General features: G+C 47.2%; 1 protein-coding gene and 1 long non-coding RNA gene across 4 annotated transcripts in view; one reads left to right on the top strand and one right to left on the bottom strand.

The window, feature by feature from the left end:
- CCBE1 (collagen and calcium binding EGF domains 1) overlaps positions 1 to 17,975 on the top strand; it is a gene marked incomplete at its 5' end in the record, with an annotated part of 247,567 nt that overhangs the window by 175,839 nt on the left and 53,753 nt on the right. The window lies entirely within an intron of this gene.
- On the bottom strand, positions 294 to 14,704 carry LOC306642866. Of its 3 annotated transcripts, none has more exons than XR_013758707.1 (3): positions 12,966 to 14,704; positions 12,184 to 12,460; positions 294 to 2,149 (listed from the first exon to the last, which is right to left on the bottom strand). It is a non-coding gene; the product is annotated as an uncharacterized lncRNA (long non-coding RNA). The 3 variants fall into 3 exon arrangements; XR_013758708.1 differs by having other exon boundaries at positions 12,184 to 12,414; XR_013758709.1 differs by lacking the exon at positions 294 to 2,149 and having other exon boundaries at positions 11,538 to 12,460.

The following is a 17,975-nucleotide window of genomic DNA, read 5'->3' as shown; positions in this document are numbered from 1 at the left end:
CCTTAGTGCTGGTCATAAAGCACGGAGCATTGTGCCCGTGGCATTATGGAGGCAGGGCCATGAACTTACGGGCAAGCCTGCGCAGACTTGGTGGGGCCGACCCTCCACCCCAGGTCCGTGGGTTGGCAGTGTGTGGGGAGTTGCCAGCTTCCCGCAGGCAGCACCTCGGTCTCCTCGCCTGCCTGTGTGCTGCCACAGCTGTTCACAGATTAGCAAAGAGGAACATTTAACAAGTGCTAAATCTACATGAGGTATGACTGGAGCCAGAAGTGAACGTGGTGGCCAGGGCAAATGAGTCTTCAGAATTGTGATCATAGTTACATTATGAAGTTGTCCTTAATCATGTCCTTACATCAAAAATGTGTTGACGGACAGAATACTGTTTCTGCTACAGGGTGGAACCTAATGAGGTGACAAACACTGCTTCATGTCTGAACCCATTGCACGTCATCTCCTTTCTCCTGACACTGATCAAAGGCACAAGCTCCCTGTACCCCAGCTTCCCAGAGAAACACCCTGCTGGGTTCAGAACCACGGACAGTGACGTTGGAGGTGGCACACTCCAGCACCCAGCAATCTCGCTGATCTTGTGACAGATTCCTCTTTTAATTTCTGGGACTCCCCAGCTCCCTTGACTGTTTGCTGGGATCGAGAATGTTCATGGTCTCTTCCAAACTTGGGGAAAGGGGTCATTGGTGACCCCGAATCCCTTGCCAGCCTAACTACTTATGCCAACAGAAAGCCTGGGTGTTCTGGAATGACTTTGCATCCCCTGTCAGCAGCCCTTGTTTTTAAGTGTAGCTTGGAAATGAATTTTAGAAGAAAGAAAGAGAATTGATGAGGCGATCTCACCACATCAATGCATAGATGCACTCAGATCATAATCTGGAGTTTCCATGAGGCTGGGGGCCTCTGGGACCCAGTGATATTTGGCAGAACAGAAGCAAGATCATGGTGTTTATTACAGGGGAGCCGGTGAGCTTTGGTTTTGGGTGGGTGTAGGTTACATGTCGTGCTCCCAAGGCGTGAAGTCTTTACGTGAAAATGACTTCTTACCTTAACAGCCAAACTAGCCATCCCTGAGGCTTACCCTTGTCAATATGCATAAAAACAGGTGCAAATAGCTTCTCTAATGAAGGGAAACTCTGATTATAAGGTAGCTAAATTGAATATTCCAAGAACTCCAAATGGCCAAGATTTCTTACAAATAGCAGTAACATATATGATCAGTTTGAGGGTGAACCATTGAATTAGTTCACAGTAATGCAAACTGATTTGATTCCTTGTTCCCTTTTTCTCAAAAGGGCCAAAGAAGCAGAACACTGAGTTGCTGGTACCATTTTTTTTTTTTTTTAATTCCCATTGTTGCTAAAAATGAGAAAATAGAAGTTAAATGACTTATATTTCTGGAACCTCATCTCAGTTGCCTATCCCACCTCCCAAGGGGGAAAACCTATAATCTTAGTTTAGATCCTCTGCCCTATACAGTTTAAGTGTACAGATATGAGCAGAAATACCAGGAAGTATATTCAAGTCACCTTGACACTAGGAAGCGTAACCTGAGATATTGGTAGGAAAGAAGGTCATGCAGCGCTGAGGAAGACAGAGTGAAAAGGTTGAATTTTGACAAACTCATCCTGGCGGATGATGGTGTGAACAGCCATGGTAGATCCTCACCAATGCGCTCTTGATGTTGGTGTGACGTCTGGCTACCTGGCAGTGTATCTCACACTCCTAGGCCGTCTGCTGAAGCCCTACCAGGAGGGCTGGGGACTGGCGTCCAGACAGTCTGGAGCCTCAGAAACCAGGTTCCAGTGTGAAAACCAGGGAAACAGAACTTTGACTCGCAAGCCAAGGAGGGTCATGGTAATGAGCCAAATTATGTCCTAGGAAGAGAAACAGACTCTGAGTGAGTCATAACAGGAGGGTAAACAAAGATAACCCATGGTGACCCCGAGCTCTCCTTTCAGCACAGATCCTTTCGCCTGGTATCAGTGGAATGTTAATGACTTGCATCTATCCGAGGTGCTGTTGCAACAGCAAACACTGGCGGCTGCTATCAGCCGGTGACAAGTTTGCTGGCCCTTCTCATTTCACTGGCTCGCTGTTATCCCTCGGCCTCAGTGAAGACTTGCAGATACTTGCATTCCTAGCGGGAGAAAAAGTAGAGGTCTTTCTGAAGAGGAAAATCTATGCCTTTGTCCCCTGTTCTCGACAACATGGCTTCTAAGAATAAAGGGAATCGTGGCCTGCAAAGTGATACAGAAGAAAGAAGGCAAATGGTCACTGAGTGCTGGACACCATCAGCCACGCCTGTGCTTAAGCCTTCCTGTGTTGTCCCTGCCAGTCTCCCTCAAACCCATGAGGCAGCTCCTCCTGACAGGCCCATTTTGGAGGTCAGGAAACTGACACTCAGGGAGACGAACCTACCCAAGTCACAGCTGGAAAGTGACAGATTTTTCCCACTATATAATTTTCATCAGACTCATTACCCTACTCTTCTCTTCTCCAACTGCGTCTGACACAGGCTGCCCCTCAGAGGGCCCCGGGTGGCCCATCCAAGTGGCTACTGCTCAGAGATAAAATCAGAACATCACGAATTGCCGGCACCAGAGATGGGAACCAAGTAGCTCTGAAAAGACGCGGGTGGAGAATTTTTTTTTTAAATGGGTACGGGGGATTGAACCCAAGGGTGCTTAACCACTGATCCACATCCTCAGCCCTGGAGGAAAATCCTAGTAGGCCAGATTTGGAACTGCACAGTTTTGGAGGCAAACTGCCGCGTAAAGCTAATCTTAGGAGCATGAGCCCCCTCGTGTGCTAAGCTCTAACCTCTTTCTCGTGTTTAGTACCATCTGGTTTTTAGTAGGCACAGAATGAGTAGTGGCTGTTTTTAATATTGAGATCTGTTACATTTATTCCTGAATAATTAGTTTTCTAAACAAAGCTGTTATTTGTACAACTACAATGCCAGCTAGAAAACTTTGAGGAAATGGACTCGTGGTGGATGGTGCGTAGATGTGACAGGTGTGTGCTCTCTCGGGTCTCATTCTAGTTCCCAGCTATCTTCCTACCTTTCTTGTATGTCCACTAATTATTCCTTTTCTCTTGTATTTTATGCATTACTTCACGTGACCTTATATCATCTTTGGAGATAGCTAAGCATGCATATGTTTAAAAAATAAACACCGGGGCTTATTGCTTCTCAGCTTTGCAAGCATAAGAGTAAGACCACGTGTGTACCAACATGGCCTCGGTTATTACAACTCCAGGCATAGTATGAGCTAGAATTAGGAGAGTCAGAAATTGGAATGATCAAGATTCATTGATGACCACTGAAAAACCTAAAGAACTCTAGCCAAAGTAGTTAAAAATGGATCCTTAAAACTGCCTTGTCCCTGATGTTTTAGTGATTGAAACCAAAAGGCGTTCGGTGTCATGGCAAGGGAGCGCTGGGGCAGGGATTAAATGTTTGTTCTTTGAAGTCAGCAGATGCCACTTAGATTAGGGTTGCTGCCTTAAAAAAAAGTTTAAGGGGGGAAAAACAGAAGAGGAAAACATGTATGAATTCCCCCTGGGAGGGTTGCATTCCATAGAAAACGAAGCCCCTGCCAGCAGCTACCCTTGCACACATGGTCAGCTCCAGCCTCAGGGCCTGAGCCATCTGAAATGTCACTGTGGCTTTCCCAGCCACACTCTCCCATGTGGTCACCAGTGTGGGCGGCATGGAAGTCTGAGCTGTAGGGAAACAGAGGTGGATCCAAACAGATCAGTGCCCTTAAGTCTGCTCCTCTCTTGAGGGGCCGCAGGTTGACTACGGAGCCCCTCTTGGAGAGCCCGAGAGCCTAGGCATGGCCATCAGCACGGAGGTGCCGCCGCGAGCTGTGCTGTCCAGCAGCCATCTCCTAGGTGTGGTACGAGTCGCGGCTCAGCACCTCTAAGCCTCGGTTCCCTTCTCTACCACAGGGAACTTGTCTGTCACAATCAGGTTCTTGAACACAAATCTTGCTGTGAAAGAGAATTGGCCTGTCCTTCAAAGAGCCCGTAAACTAATCTTACGAATTTGAGATGGCACGTGGTGTGGTGTGTGTGCCACACCATGGAAAGGGTCCTGAAGCCATGGCTTGTGCAAGAGGGTGATAATGCTGCTATTTTTGTGATGGTGTCACCATGCAAAGATGCCCAGCATGTCCTTTGATTCTTAAGGAAAGAGCCTCAGGGTAGCTGGTTTCCAGCCCCTGCAGCCATTGAAAGCAGTAACCTGCATGTCCCACCTCAGGTGGCAGTGGGGACTGATGCTAAGCATAAAGGAGCCATTAAACCCAAAGATAGAAAACAGTGCCTGTGTGCCTTGCCTGAGCAAGAATCAAGGGCTAAGGTCATAAATACCTGCTCTACTTCCCCATGGCTTTGCTCTGGTCTGCTCTTCTCATCTTCCTGTGCCTTTTCAGTTTACACAGGATCCACACTATGGCCCTTGCTGTGGAGTTACTCAGTGCTTGGTTCTGCTTCCCCTAGCTGACTGATGACATTAATCCTCTATATCAAAACTCCTAAGCAAGCCAGGCACAGTGGTGCACACCTGTAATCCCAGCAACTTGGGAGGCTGAGGCAGGAGGATCGCAAGTTCAAAGCCAGCCTCAGCAACTTAGCAAGGTCCTAGGCAACTCAGACCCTGACTCTAAATAAAATTTTTAAAAAGTCTGGGGATGTGGCTCAATAGTAAGTGCCCCTGAGTTCAATCCCTGGTACAAAAACCAACAAAAAACTCCTCAGCAAATTTGATCGGCTCAGCCCTGCCGTGGTTGCATCCTTTTAAGGCAGCTGTCCTCTGATGGGGAGGGAGGGGTTCTGAGCTGGGAAGCACTGAGCAGAGGTGGTGCTTTCAGGAATGACAAGGTCAAGTTACCTTGAATTTAATACCATTTGACTTGTCATCAATTCTAAGACGCACTGCTGCATTTTGATCGCTCGGAAATTGGGATGTCTTTAGATCACTGTTGGCAGGTGGCTGTGAGGTACAGGCACCACTGCCTGCCAAGTGCACCGCGAACGTACTGACCTCCAGGCTTGGATCAAGATTTCAGCTGAAATCCTGAAAACCCCGAAGACAGAGTCTTGTCACCCCAGACAACCAAACATTGGTCATGGCGAGGTGGCGAGTCCTGTATTCAGCATCCCAAAGAGGGGCCGTGGGCAGGCTGGGGGCGCTCACACAGCCTGATTCAATGACCTGGTTCCTTAGGGATTCTACTTTAAAATGCCACCATTACCAGTGTTCCTGGTCGGATGAAGGGTGATGTTTTGTGATAGGGCAGAATCGCTGGGAGACTGTTGGGATTCAGAAGAGTTAGATGCCACGTGTGAAAGTGTCCAGGACCCTCCTAGCCAAGCTTTTTTGTATACATGCCTGAGATACTTGGTCTAATTAGGATTGACAAGTATTTGAGTAGATACAAAAGAGCTTTAGCAACTTTTAAAAATTTTGTGATTTAGACTAAAGGGCCATCTCACAACTAAAGGTCTCGCAGTTGATGAAATATGGTGACATCAACAGAGGTGGTTAAATCCTAATTAAACCGCCTGGCGGTCTCCCTGAGAATTCATGCCCAGGACAGATTCTGGGGTACATTTGTTCTTCCCAGAGACTTCGCAACGTCAGAAGCATCTGGATTCTGCCGTGACAGTGGTTCCTGTTCACAGTTGAGCTCCCAGCCTCACTGTGGCTTGGTGTTCAGATTCCTTGGCTTTTAGCTGGCTTCCCACCCCTGACCCCCCAGTGTCCTTGTGCAACAAAGCACGCACTCGCTCCATTCTCCAACTTCCCCTTAAGCTGCCTTACTCCATCACTTTGAAAACATGTTGGGCCATTTGAACAATTATTCATTCTCTCCCCCAGTTCATTAATAATGACATTCACTCAATCAGCCCTTTTAAAAATATCTTTCAGAGAGAAGAGGGCATCTGAATTTCAGGAGGGTTAGCACAGAGCACACACGGAGTAATTGTTTTCTAATTCCCTCTTGTATAAAAATGGCTCAGGTCCACTAGGCCCTGCAGTTTCTCTTTCATGCGGTGTACCACTGCAAGCTTCAGAAATGTGCTGGATTTAAAATGGGTCCAAAATCTCATTGTTTCAGTGTGTGCCCATGAGAAAATCTGGTTCAGGACCAAATTCTTTGTTTTTGTTTTTGTTTTTTTTTTTTCCCTTTTTTCCCCTGGTATTAATTACATTCAAAATAAAAATGGTGACATTCTTCGTTTTCATCATGCATCTGTGAGTGCACAATGAGAATGGAAGTAGAATTGCCTGGAGTTTGCTTTACATTTGATAACGATTGATGTATAGATGGTATCTAAAAATTTTGATCAAATAGGTTGCTATCAATTACAGCTACTGCATGTATGAATTTAATCTTTCACTCCTATTTGCACCTCTGTAGGGATCACCTGTAGATCATCTTGTGATTTTTGACACTAAGCAATGCCCAGGAGGCAGTGAACCGTGATGATGAATATGGAGATAATGGTAACCACTCTTCCTGTGGCCAGAGAGTCTGTTCGTTGACAATTGGGACAGATTGGGAATGACAGAAGCACTGGATCCAGGGTAGGCTGTTTGAAAAGCTGTGGTCTGGAAGCTTTATTTCTCATTTTCAGACCCAGCATGGTCGAGCAAAAATGTTGGTTTTAAGAATAAAGATTGATACACTGAGACTTCATCTCCAGTCATAATGGCAAGTGTCAAGAATATAAGTGACCATGTTGGATGAGCGGGGAGAGGGAACACTCATAAGTTGCTGGTGGGACTGCAAATTGGTGCAACCACTATGGAAAGTGATATGGAGATTCCTCAGAAAACTTGGAATGGAACCACCATTTGACCCAGTTATTCCACTTCTCAGCATATACCCATGTTATAGAGATGATTGATGTAAGTTTCAAATTGCCATTTAACACATAAGAAAACTGAGGCACAGGAGAGTTCTTGGCTCACACAGGGTAGGGATGAACAGGATTTCCAACTCAGGTCTGTCAGACTCCAAATCCCGAGCTCAGTCTCGATGCTCTAATTTTTCTTTGTCCCAGAGAAACATCAATAGCTATAACACATTGCAGATTAATCTTGAAATTGAGTCTAAAGGCATGAAGCTTTATGAGCAGGTGTGTTTCCAGTCATGAAGGAAACATTGGTGCACGTGTTGTAAGATCTTTGACAAATACCTTCAGTTCAGCTGGGTTTGTGGTGGACCCTGCCGTCTGGTTTAGCTGCTGTCCTTAGTTTATAAAGCACAGTGTGAGGCTAGGGCGGCACAGCAGACTGCCCACAGCAAGGTCCTCATTGCCACCTGCTGGGACATAGGTTGGCTGCGGCGGAGTAGAGTCAGGAAATGATTCTTGAAAGCCAGGAAGAGGGTTGTGGCTTTTACAAAGGAGGGCGTGAGGCAGATGGTCATGGAGAAATGGAACATGAAAGCAGCCTTGGCCCTGGCAAGGTTGGGCTTGCTGGGGACCTAGAGCAGGCATTCCAGTGTAGAGCTTGTTTGCCATTATTGGGCCACAGATGGGTGTGGCCTGGGTGCAAGCAGGGACAGTTGTAGAAATAGAAATAGGCAGAAGAATCGTATTAAAATTGGCAGGTCTTGACATTGGGATGAAGTGAATGGATTGGAAGGTTTAAGTCTTAAGACAGTTTAGAGAAATGAGATGAGAAATTCTGAAGGAGATGTTGGTTTTGGAAAAAACACACGGTTGCTTTTCAGATGTTTTGACTTTGAACAGTTTATGAGGTCCCTTGGTGAAGAGTTCCTGGGGTCATTGGGAAATGGGGCTGAGGCTGGAATGAGCGGTTGGGCTGAGGATGCAGTTGTGGGAATCGGCAGTTACAGGAAATGCCAGGATGAAGGCCGCCCGCGGAGACTCGGCTCTGAGCGGTGGGGCTAGAGAGAGGCTGGAGAAGAGGACGTGGTGGGGAGAGATGACGAGGTCCTTAATTTCTGAGGAGAGTAGGAGTCCCATTAGGGAAGCAAAAATTCGGGTTCATACTTTTCGGCTCTGTCAATTCAGAGGTTGTGGTTGTGGATTTGATCTTTTGTCTACACCTCCAAGTGTATTCTCCACTCTTAACTCCTGTCCCCTCCCAAGAGGCTGGTCTGTGCACAGAGGGCGCCCCTGCCCGGTGGCTCTCTTCTTGTGAGGTTGCTGCAGACCGGCCATGTCCTCTGAAGGTCATTGTTCCTTCCAAGGCGGTCAGCTCAGCACCTTTTCTCCTGCTGGGCTTGGTTAGCTCTTCCTCCTCTGTTCCTTTAGGAACAGTATCTTAGTTCCCTTGGGCTGCCCTGACAAATGACAAGGGGTAGCTTAAAACAACAGAAATTGGTTCTAAAACAGCAGAAATCGATTCTTTTACGGTTTAGGAAGCCAGCAGTCTGACATCCGGGTGTTACCAGGGTTGGCTCCTTAGAGGCCTTGAAGAAGGAACTGTCCCCTGCCTCTGTTTGCTGGTGGTTGTGACACTCCACGGTGTTCCTCGTAGGTGCATCTCTGCCGCCGTCTGCATGTGTCTACCTTCTGTGTCCTTTTGGGTGTCTCACGAACACACACTCGTTTGGAGGGACCCCTGGTCTAGCGTGATCTTAATCCTTATTTTCATCTGCATGGACCCAATTCCCAAATAGGATCATGTTCCGAGGTGTCTGGGTAGATGAGAGTGGGGACACTATTAACCCTCAGCTCTGCTGCGCCGTGAGCCCCACGTTCCTGCGCTTGCACCCTGGTTCCCTGCCCTCACCCGTGTGTTTGTTTCAGTCCTTGTGTTACAAGCCTCCTGTCTCATCCTAATCCCAGTGTGCACTCCATTTGGGGTTGGGATTCTGAGTGGTGAACATACTTTCAGTAAATTCTTTGACCTCCTGTAAAAACCTGTATTAGAACTAACTCCGTACTTCTCCCTTTTTGGACTCAACAGCCAGGAAAATTAGCCCTAAATAAAGTATCCAAGTGTAGATTTCTCTCCAGCCTAAATTTTTACTATATTTGTCTTTTATTCAAAGTGACTCTTGTTTTGTTCTCAGTTTTACATGCCTTTGTTATTTTAGAAGATATGAAATTGGATAACTTAGAAAAGTGCCTGATCTCCAAGTCTCCCTTTCTCTTGCCAAATCAAGTCTGAGCATCTATCTTTCACATTACGGGGGATGAACAGTGGCTAATCTATATCACGTCTTGAGTTTCACCCCGGTTAATTTTGACTGAAAGGAACGTGTAAGTAGTGTTTCCTGAGTGTGTCATTCCATGTTTTTATGCAAAAGTGATAACCCGACTTCAGGGTGATCAGCGTTTCTCAGCATAATTAATACAGCCCTGGCGTGGTGCCGGTGGTGGGCTGGCGTCCCGCTGGCCTGGCGCCCCGCTGGCCTGGCGCTTGGTTTCATGTTTAGTTTGAGGATGTCGGCACGGCGGCCTTGGGAAGTTGAGGAACCTGAGAGACAAACCTTGTTTCAACCTTTAACAGTTTGAAAGTGGCCCAAGGTTCTTTTCCTCCTCCTTCTCCTTCCATCTCCTGAGGGAGCTTTCAAGTGTTATCAAGATACCAGGCAGTTGTCATAGAAAGTTAGAGCTGGAAAACAGAGTAACCCCAGAATCCGTCATTCTGCAGTGAGAAGATGAAGGTCCAGAGGGGCAGATCCATCCGGCAGAGGCTGGGATGCTTTTGTGGAACCACAGGGTGTGGTCGAGGCTTGGCCTCCTGTGGTCGTGCGATTTGTTCTGTGTCATCTTGGCAGGGGCCAAGTGACTACAAAGAGCAAGCGCAATAAAAGTTCAGCATGAGAGGGCATCGCTGGCTGCTTGGCTTAGAAATCCAGAAAAATATCAGAGGGAGAAGACCTTGAGGTTAACCCCAAAGTGTGGGCAGAGGTTAGGTAGATTCCATTTCCCATGAGGCAGACAGGAGAACATTCCAGACTCCAACGGGTGGTCATTTGAGAGAATTTACCACCCAATACACCTGTAAAAATGTAGCCGTCTAGTTAGTACTCCCAAGGCATATGCCATCTAATTTCCTGGTCAACTTAAGGCATAAGCTTCTTATTTAAACAGAAGACAATAGTGATCAGCCAGAACTGTCAATTTAAAAACTCATACTTGGGATAAGAAACCAAAGGATACATTCTAGGATCAGATACTACTAATAATAACAGCTAAGTTTTACCAAGGAAACTAGTTTTAGGTGGACTAAATCTGGACTGCATTACTGAGTGCATGTACGTAGCTCCAATCTAACTCCTTGAGCCTAGTTTCTTGTGTTCATTTCAGAGATGCATAAAATCTATAAAACTCTAGTATGGGAATTATAAAGACTGACACTGAGACCCCGTGCATATATGTTCAGCTGTCAAGTTCAGCGATCCTTGATGGTTTTCTTCTACCTTCGAGGTTTTCCTGTTCAGTGAGTGAGTTGGCTGAGTAACATGGTCAGCACTGAACCTTCTGTCCCCAGGGAATTACAGAGATGAGCAGGACACACCTCCTGCCTTCTAGGAGCTGATGGTCTGGATGGAAGGACAAACATGCCAAAGAGGAGTTGGAGGAGGAGGAGAATGTGCGCCGGGGCGGGCATCGTCTGGCGGGGCCGGAAGGTGGAGCGGTGAGGTGCGGACCTGAGGCTCTTCCTAGAGTGCTTAGACGTTTGCTGTGGGACTGATCAGCTGGAAACAGAGAAGATCCTGCAAGAGTGTAGTGGGGCCATGTGTGCTTTGCAAGGGACTTGGACTTGATTTGTAGGCAGTGGGAGCCAAGAGGTTATATTACATGGGGTAATAAGATACTTTAAAAAATATTTGTACTTGATGTGATACAGAAAAAGATAGGCAGGAAAATGAATTAAGAGGTTCTGAAAAGGGTAAGGGTGAGAGATTTTAAGGTCTGAACTAAGGTAGCTGGCAGCAGAGATGGAGAAAGGAGATGGAAGCCAGAAACATGTCTGTGTGGCAGTCCTGTGACCTGAGGGGTTGGATAATAGTGTAATTGGGAATTGGGGCTTTGGAGTCGGGCAGATCTGGGCACAGATTCCAGTCCTGCCACCTACTGGCTGTGACCTGGCCAAGTTGCTTACTCTCTCCAAACCTCAGTTTCCTGATCTCTAAAATAAGGGTGATGCCTGTCCGTAGTACCAGTTCAGAGCCCACAGCAGGATGATTGAGTGCATAATAACACACTCAATAAATACTAGCGGCTGCTACTGTTACACCCAGGTGTCCTGACTTCCAATTGGTGAGTCTCCAAATTCTATTTCAAGTATCATTACTGTCAATGACACTTGATGGGGAATGTGGGGCACTTGATTGACACCTGGGCTGTTCACATTGCTCACTCATGACCTCCAACTACCCGTATCTCGGCAAGCTGTGTCACATCCATATCACAGGCTGGTCCTTTAAGGGAAAAGGCACAAACTCACGCACATGGAGGAGGAACAGGTCAGCCCACCAGTCCAATGGGAAGTTGGGAGCCTGTCTTGTAAGAGAGAGCCTTTCCTCTCACTGTTTGCAGGTTGCTGTTCAGCAGTCTCTGCCCCTTTGCTATAGGATTTGTCATTCACTGGGGACAGGGAAGTTATGTGTCCTTTGATGGGGGAGACAGTGCAAAACTGGAAGGGATTCAGCGGGCTTCCTCGCAGCCAGTGAGTGAGAGCTGTTTGATTTTTGCAGCCTAGCAACCCACTCGCCGCCAGCCAAGGAGAGTGGGGTTCCTACAGCCCCACTCTGGCACGCCTTTCCTTTCTGAAGTGGAATTTATGGCTTTGTCCCTAATATGCCTGTTTTTTTTTTTTTTCTTTTGGAAATTAAATCCACAAAGCCAAGTCATGTAAGCTTGAAAATTCCAATGGCTGGGAGTCAGGCTCAAGTTCACTGCTAGACCAGTGTTTAGAGCTGCCCTCTGGCTCACCTTTGTTTAGATAAATAATTGAAAGTGTGCCATTTACAAGGCTGGGGCCTTAGGGGCGCACAGAGGAATCTGGCTAAGGCTCCTTAATTGGAAGCAGGAGATAACCAGCAACACGGCCGTTCCTCCCTTGGGATGTAAACTGGGGATGCGGAGATGATTGCTATTTTTTTTTTTCTTTTGAAATTGTGTTCTTGGATTGCCCAAATTAGAGGATGGCATGCATATGACTCTTACCTGACATGAAGAGCAGAATGAGCTCCCAGATCCCATCCTGGGTTGGTTTAGTTCACGAGGCGACGATGCTGCCCTCTGCTCACACTGGGAGGCCTGGGCTGGGTGCTGAAGGGCAGCACTGCAGGAGGCTGGGGCTCGCCCTGGAGCACCAGGCAGGTGGGAGAACAGAAGGACATGACAGCTGGGGTCCTCAGTTTGGGCTGCTGTTTTGTGCTGATTCCAGGTTCCAGCCTAGAGATGGACTCAGTTGTTCCCATTGTTGGACCTGGGCATAGGTCTTTTTTCATCAAAAAAAAAAAAAAATTTTTTTTTTTCTTCTCTCGTGGATTCCAGCATGCAACCAGCAACCAGGCCATTGACCCATGGGTTCTTATTCCCCCTAGGCATCCTGACTTTGCTAGAGGTGGCAAAAATGTGGGTGTTTAATAGAAGTGGAAATCCCTTCCCTGTAGATGGGAATTCCAGGAAGGCTTCCAGGAGAAGGAAATGGAGCTGAACCTAAAGAGAAATGGGTCATGTAGGAGAGGAGGAGTCACACTGCAGCTCAGCAGCTGAAGACCTGAGGGTCCCTGTCCCCACCTAGCTCCTCAGCTTCTTGTAGTAGTTTATCTCTCACCTCACGTCTGGCCACTCGCTCAGACAAACTGCCCACGGTCCTGACCTGTGTCCGAGTGTGACCTGTTCAGTCCCCGTGTTTCCCACTAAGCAGGCGGTGGGAGGAGAGGTGCCGTCCCCAAGGAGAAGAGAGCAGCCCAGCCCAGGGTCCCAAGAAGCCCCCTCACCTGGCTGTTTGAGCTGAGCATTCTCGGTGCTTCTGGGCTTAGCAGAAGCTTTGCTGTCAAAGGCACGGGGTGTCACATACGAAGTCTCTTCATTCCAACTTTCCTGAGCCAAATGCTGTGCTTCATCCTCTGAGGATCGAAATCCTGGTCCAACCCTTCTTCACCACATGCCCTCAGGCAAGTTTCTTAGGTCGTCTGACGCTGACTGGCTTCCTGACCTGTAAAATGTTGATCGTCACAGCGCCACGTTGTCCACGGTGGTGAGGATTCTATGAAGCGCTGTGAGGTGGTGGCTTTCTGCCACGTTCTTCGACTCCCTGAGCCTGCTGTTAGCAAAACCCTCTCTACCCTTTCTCTAGTTCTGTCACAAGGGGAGAGCTCTGACAGGGGCAGGGAGAGCCCTTGCAACCAGGGCAGGTCATTCCTGAGGGTGGAATTGAGTTTCCCTTTGACTTCTTTCTGCTGAAGGGCACCGTGGCTCAAGGTCAGGTGCACAGGGAGAGAGCAATGAATGCTGGCCGCTGCGGGTGCCCTTGGGCTGTTTCCACCTGCAGAGCGCCTCATTAGGAGGGTGGGGTGGGGACTTAACAGAATATCATGGACAGTTAGCTAGAGACTGGCTGTCATTTCTGGGTGTCCACCTGCTAAGGCTTCTGGATGCCCAGGGGACCGTGACTGAGTCCACACACCCTTCAGCAGAAGGAGGGCAACAAACTCAAGGGAAGTGCTGGTCTGGCCTTTTCTGTCTGAAAGTTTTGTTCCCACCGCCGTGAGGGCCTTCTACCATGGAAACACAGGGCCACATGGTCTTGCCAACAATGGCTTCCCAGCCACTGAACCACAAAGTGGGAAATGGCCCCTTCAGGGGGTCTGTGAGAATCTGCAGAGGACATCCTGCTTGGGGTCCAACTTGTTGGCATAAAGGGTATTGACACAACTGTGCAGTAGGACCAGGTTATGGCTTCCTGTATAGACCTGTGCCATCTGGAAAGAGTGGACCCCCTGGTGGCCTTTTCCATGATCACCCAGAGCCCAACTAGGTTTCAATCCCCCCTGGGAAGGTCCTGGCCCCCAAGAGCAGTCCCTAGGGCAATTGTGACTTTCAGAGGCTCTGCTGGTCCACACCTGGACTCCCACCATCGTGCTTAAACACACTTCAGACCTGGGGAAATCTCAGTCTCCCCAGCAAGGAAGTGGTTCCTCAGGACCAGAGGACCACTGCTCTGTCTAGAGAAGATGGTGCCCACCTAGACACCAGAAAGCACCCCTCTTCCCCTCCCCACAGAGCAGTCATTCCCACCACAGCATTTGAGATTATTACAGTGCCTGACACTCTTGCAAAAGTTATTATTCTTAGTTAGAAGTCATCATCTTAGAGTGGATGCCCCAAAGCAGGAGCATCTTAGCTGCCAGTTTCTCCTTGTAGACTCTGGCTTGACCATGTCCTAGAATTTAGTGGTGGAATGCTCTCGTGTCACAAGATTTTCTAGCAGTGCTTGGGATGATGAATGATGCCGAGTCTGTGCCAAGTTTTCAAGGTTACATGTATCATTTAATCACATGGTTCTGTTCTTTATCTTAAATGCCATACTTGGGATGGGGAAGAAAATCTCTCTCTAAATTCCAAGAGCCACTTGGCCTTGGAGGAAGAAAATCTGCTCTTTCCAAATTCCAAGAGCCACTTGGCCTTGGAGTACAGCCGGGGACCACATGAGAAAGCATTTTAAAGATCTGGGGGAGGTAAGACAGTTAGTAATGTAACAGGAGTGGTTACTGCCTGAGACAAATGCCTCTCTCAGCCTTATCACTTATTCTCTCTAATGGAGCCCAGAGAAGGAAATTTTGTTTTTTTGGCGGGGAGGGTTGGAGCAGACCTCGGGGAAAGCAAAACAGGAGACCAACAGCAACAAGTCTGTGCCAGTGGATCATGAACTAAAGTTGCCAAAGACACTAGGACTTCCATGCTATTTAAAGCAAGCTCACATTTATGAAATTCATATTTTCTGGCTCTTCTTGCTTTGCTGTGCCTGGTATAGATGGTTTTTTGTTTTTAAACTTGAACTCCAATTCTTTGTCAAGGTTATTCGTAAATAATTCACTAATGCTGTAAGACACCTGAACATTCAGCTGTTGATAGAATCCAAGTCTCAGTATGATTAAAAATGTTTACATTTGAGCCACCTGAGTGACTTCTGTCTGCAAAACAGGAATTAGAACTTTGAATGACACATGGCACTTTTGGAAACCTACCTGTGCTTGAGACTCAAAAGCCTTGTACACTATTATTTCCCAAAATTGGATCTTTTCTGTGTTACTGGGATAGCTAAAGAGAATATAAGTCTTGGTTGTGAAGAATGGAAACACCAAGTGACTCTCAAGGATGCAGGAAGCTGTGGTTAGGATGCCTGGACTTAGAAAGCGGTGCTGTCAGAAACGAGGCTGGCCCAGGAGAGGCTCTTCCTGCCTCCCCCAGGGTCTCTGCTCCCCGGGTGCCAGTTTCCCAGTTCCCATGCAGGTGTCGGCTGGCTCTGTTCTCTCCAGACCTCTTCCTAACTGTGAGAGCCTCAGCTACACAGCAAGGCCGACTAGCCGGACCACTGGGCATTTGTTGGAGGGCCGTGCAGGAGTGTGATTGGTCCAGCACCTTGATGTGTCTGGGGAGAGGTGGCTGAATTGGCTGGCAGATCTCCCTCCAGGTCCCTTCAACCTAGTGGGGCAGGTGCATTGCCTCGTGGTACCAAGCCAGAATATCCATGCTACCTGATCTTTAGGAAGACCTGTGGACCACAGGCACAGTGGCTGACACCTCTGGTCCAAGGAATACTGAGTCACTTAGGTTCTAGGTAACAAGCAAGTAAAGCAGTGCTGTGTCCTTCGGCCAAGGTGAGGAGCACCTCCTCATTCCTCTCTATGTCCTGGCTCTGTCCTAGTGGCCTCATCCGACCTCTGAGATCCAGATGGCATCCCAGAAGTTTCCTTGGGGCTGTGCCAGGCTGGGCCCACTCCATCCTTTGGAGATTGTCAATGAACTGACTACTGTTTGGTGTCCTGGGTATTTTATTATTTTTAAAGTTCATATTTCTGAACATTTCTGATATTCTGTGTCCTCAGTGATAGTTTAAGCTCTTTTCCACAATTCTTTGCATTTCCCCAAGACATCTGTCAGTGACGTGTCCAAAGTCAGCCTTCAGTTAGTTGTTGTGATGCATCTAAGTTGATGTGTTGTGATCCTTGTCATTCCTATACTTCATCATAACTGTGCTAAAAATCCATTTACTATACCTCAACCCCTGTGTTGAGGGGCAATAACAATCACTATTGCTACTGTTACTGCCACTTTTCTTCATTGGACATACACTATACAGCAGGTACTCAACTAGATAGTTCATGCATCTCATTTAGTGCTCACAATAAAAAAGTAGGTTTTGATTTCTACCTAGAAGAAACAGATACTTCTCATGTAACTTAACACCAATTAATATAGTGAGTGAGGGGTGGAATCAGGTCGTAGTCTTACATCTGCCTGTCTTTAAAACAGTTGCTGTGACCATAATGCCTCCCCATTCTTTTGCTTGTTAATGGTTTTGATTAGTCAGGCCTCTTAAACATAGAGGCCCATGGTAGGCACAGCAGAAGTACAAAATGAATGTCCTAAGGTAGCTTGGACAGGGCGGCCAAGTTACCAATCAACTCCTGGATTCTGGGTCCAGCTAGCTGCACCGTAAGCCATCTTGGATAGCTTGTCTGGACTGCCTGAGACTCCCAGCTCTTCATCAGAAACAGCAGAGTGGATGGTGTCTATGCCAGATCAAGTGGAACATTTTCAGATCCAGGAGGCTGAGGATGGTAAAAATGATCCATTTGTCATTGTTTCCTATAAAAAGCATAACAGAGTACACCACATGCCAGGTACTGTTTTGAGTCAGTCCCTGGCTCCTGCCAATCCCTAATTCTTTTTTTACCCGTAATACAGAAAGGAGGAACGAAGAATGAATGAGAGCCCACAGGAGACCAGAAGAGAGAAAATGATAAAGGAAAAGAAGAGAGAAAGCCACAAACCTTATTTTTATAAATAGTGTCTTGGATAGGTTCTTCCCAAGGAAAGAATTCTAGCCAACATCAATTATGTAAAAATAGGCTGAGCATCTGTGATGGTTCATACACAGGCTAAAGGCTCAGGACGACTAAGGCTCAACCCCTGCATTCTAGCAGCTCACGGTCAACAGACAGGGCTATCTGACACTAGCAGTGTGTCCTCCCGTGGCCGGTAAGATACTCTCTGGAAAGTTACCTTTTATCACAGAGCCCAAAATCATAGTAGTTGTTAGTCAAACTTACTTTTTCTAAGACACTGTCTTAAAATTGCAAAAAAGAAATGGTGAATAACATAGTCTCTAATAGATTCAATGCAGAGATGGGGCAGCCCTCCCTTCTAATTAAATTGTTCAGCTGTTGAGGGGCCTAAGTTCTATTAAAAGTGGGTCTGGTCTGCTCTAGGAATGTCTAGTCCTGGCCTTGGAAGACCTTGTCAAGTTTAGCCACGCATTGACCAACATGTGATTCTGCTTCAGAACCACCACTGGAGTAGATGCGTCTAGAAGTCATTACCAGGTGAGAGTGGCAGGTACTAGGGACCAGGGCTGCTCTGTTGCTCCCCTGTACACCTTGAACTATCAACCTGCTGTACATGTCACAGCTAAAGATACAACAGGTGGTTTGTTCTTATGTGTAGGAAAGTTCTTATGAAGCAGGAAAGTGATTTGCCCAACCTCATAATTTTGTTAGCTTCTTGCTGTCACTTCTCTGACTAGTTCTTTTTCTCTCTGGCTTCCTGACTATGCCCAGTTCTTCCAGGAGGACATGTTCTTAAGTCACATCCTGGGCCTTTCTCCAGTGGCTTAGACCTGAATTGATGTCAGTTGTATTTCATTCTGAGTTTTATGCACGTGGAATGGTATGTGTCATATCATGATAATTAACCTATAACGGAAGATCTATGATGGATTCCCT

Source organism: Sciurus vulgaris (assembly GCF_902686455.1).
Source record: "Sciurus vulgaris genome assembly, chromosome: 13".
In the NCBI taxonomy this organism is placed as follows: Eukaryota; Metazoa; Chordata; class Mammalia; order Rodentia; family Sciuridae; genus Sciurus; species Sciurus vulgaris.
Note: the sequence above shows the minus strand (reverse complement) of the source record. Positions and strands in the feature narration are given on the sequence as shown.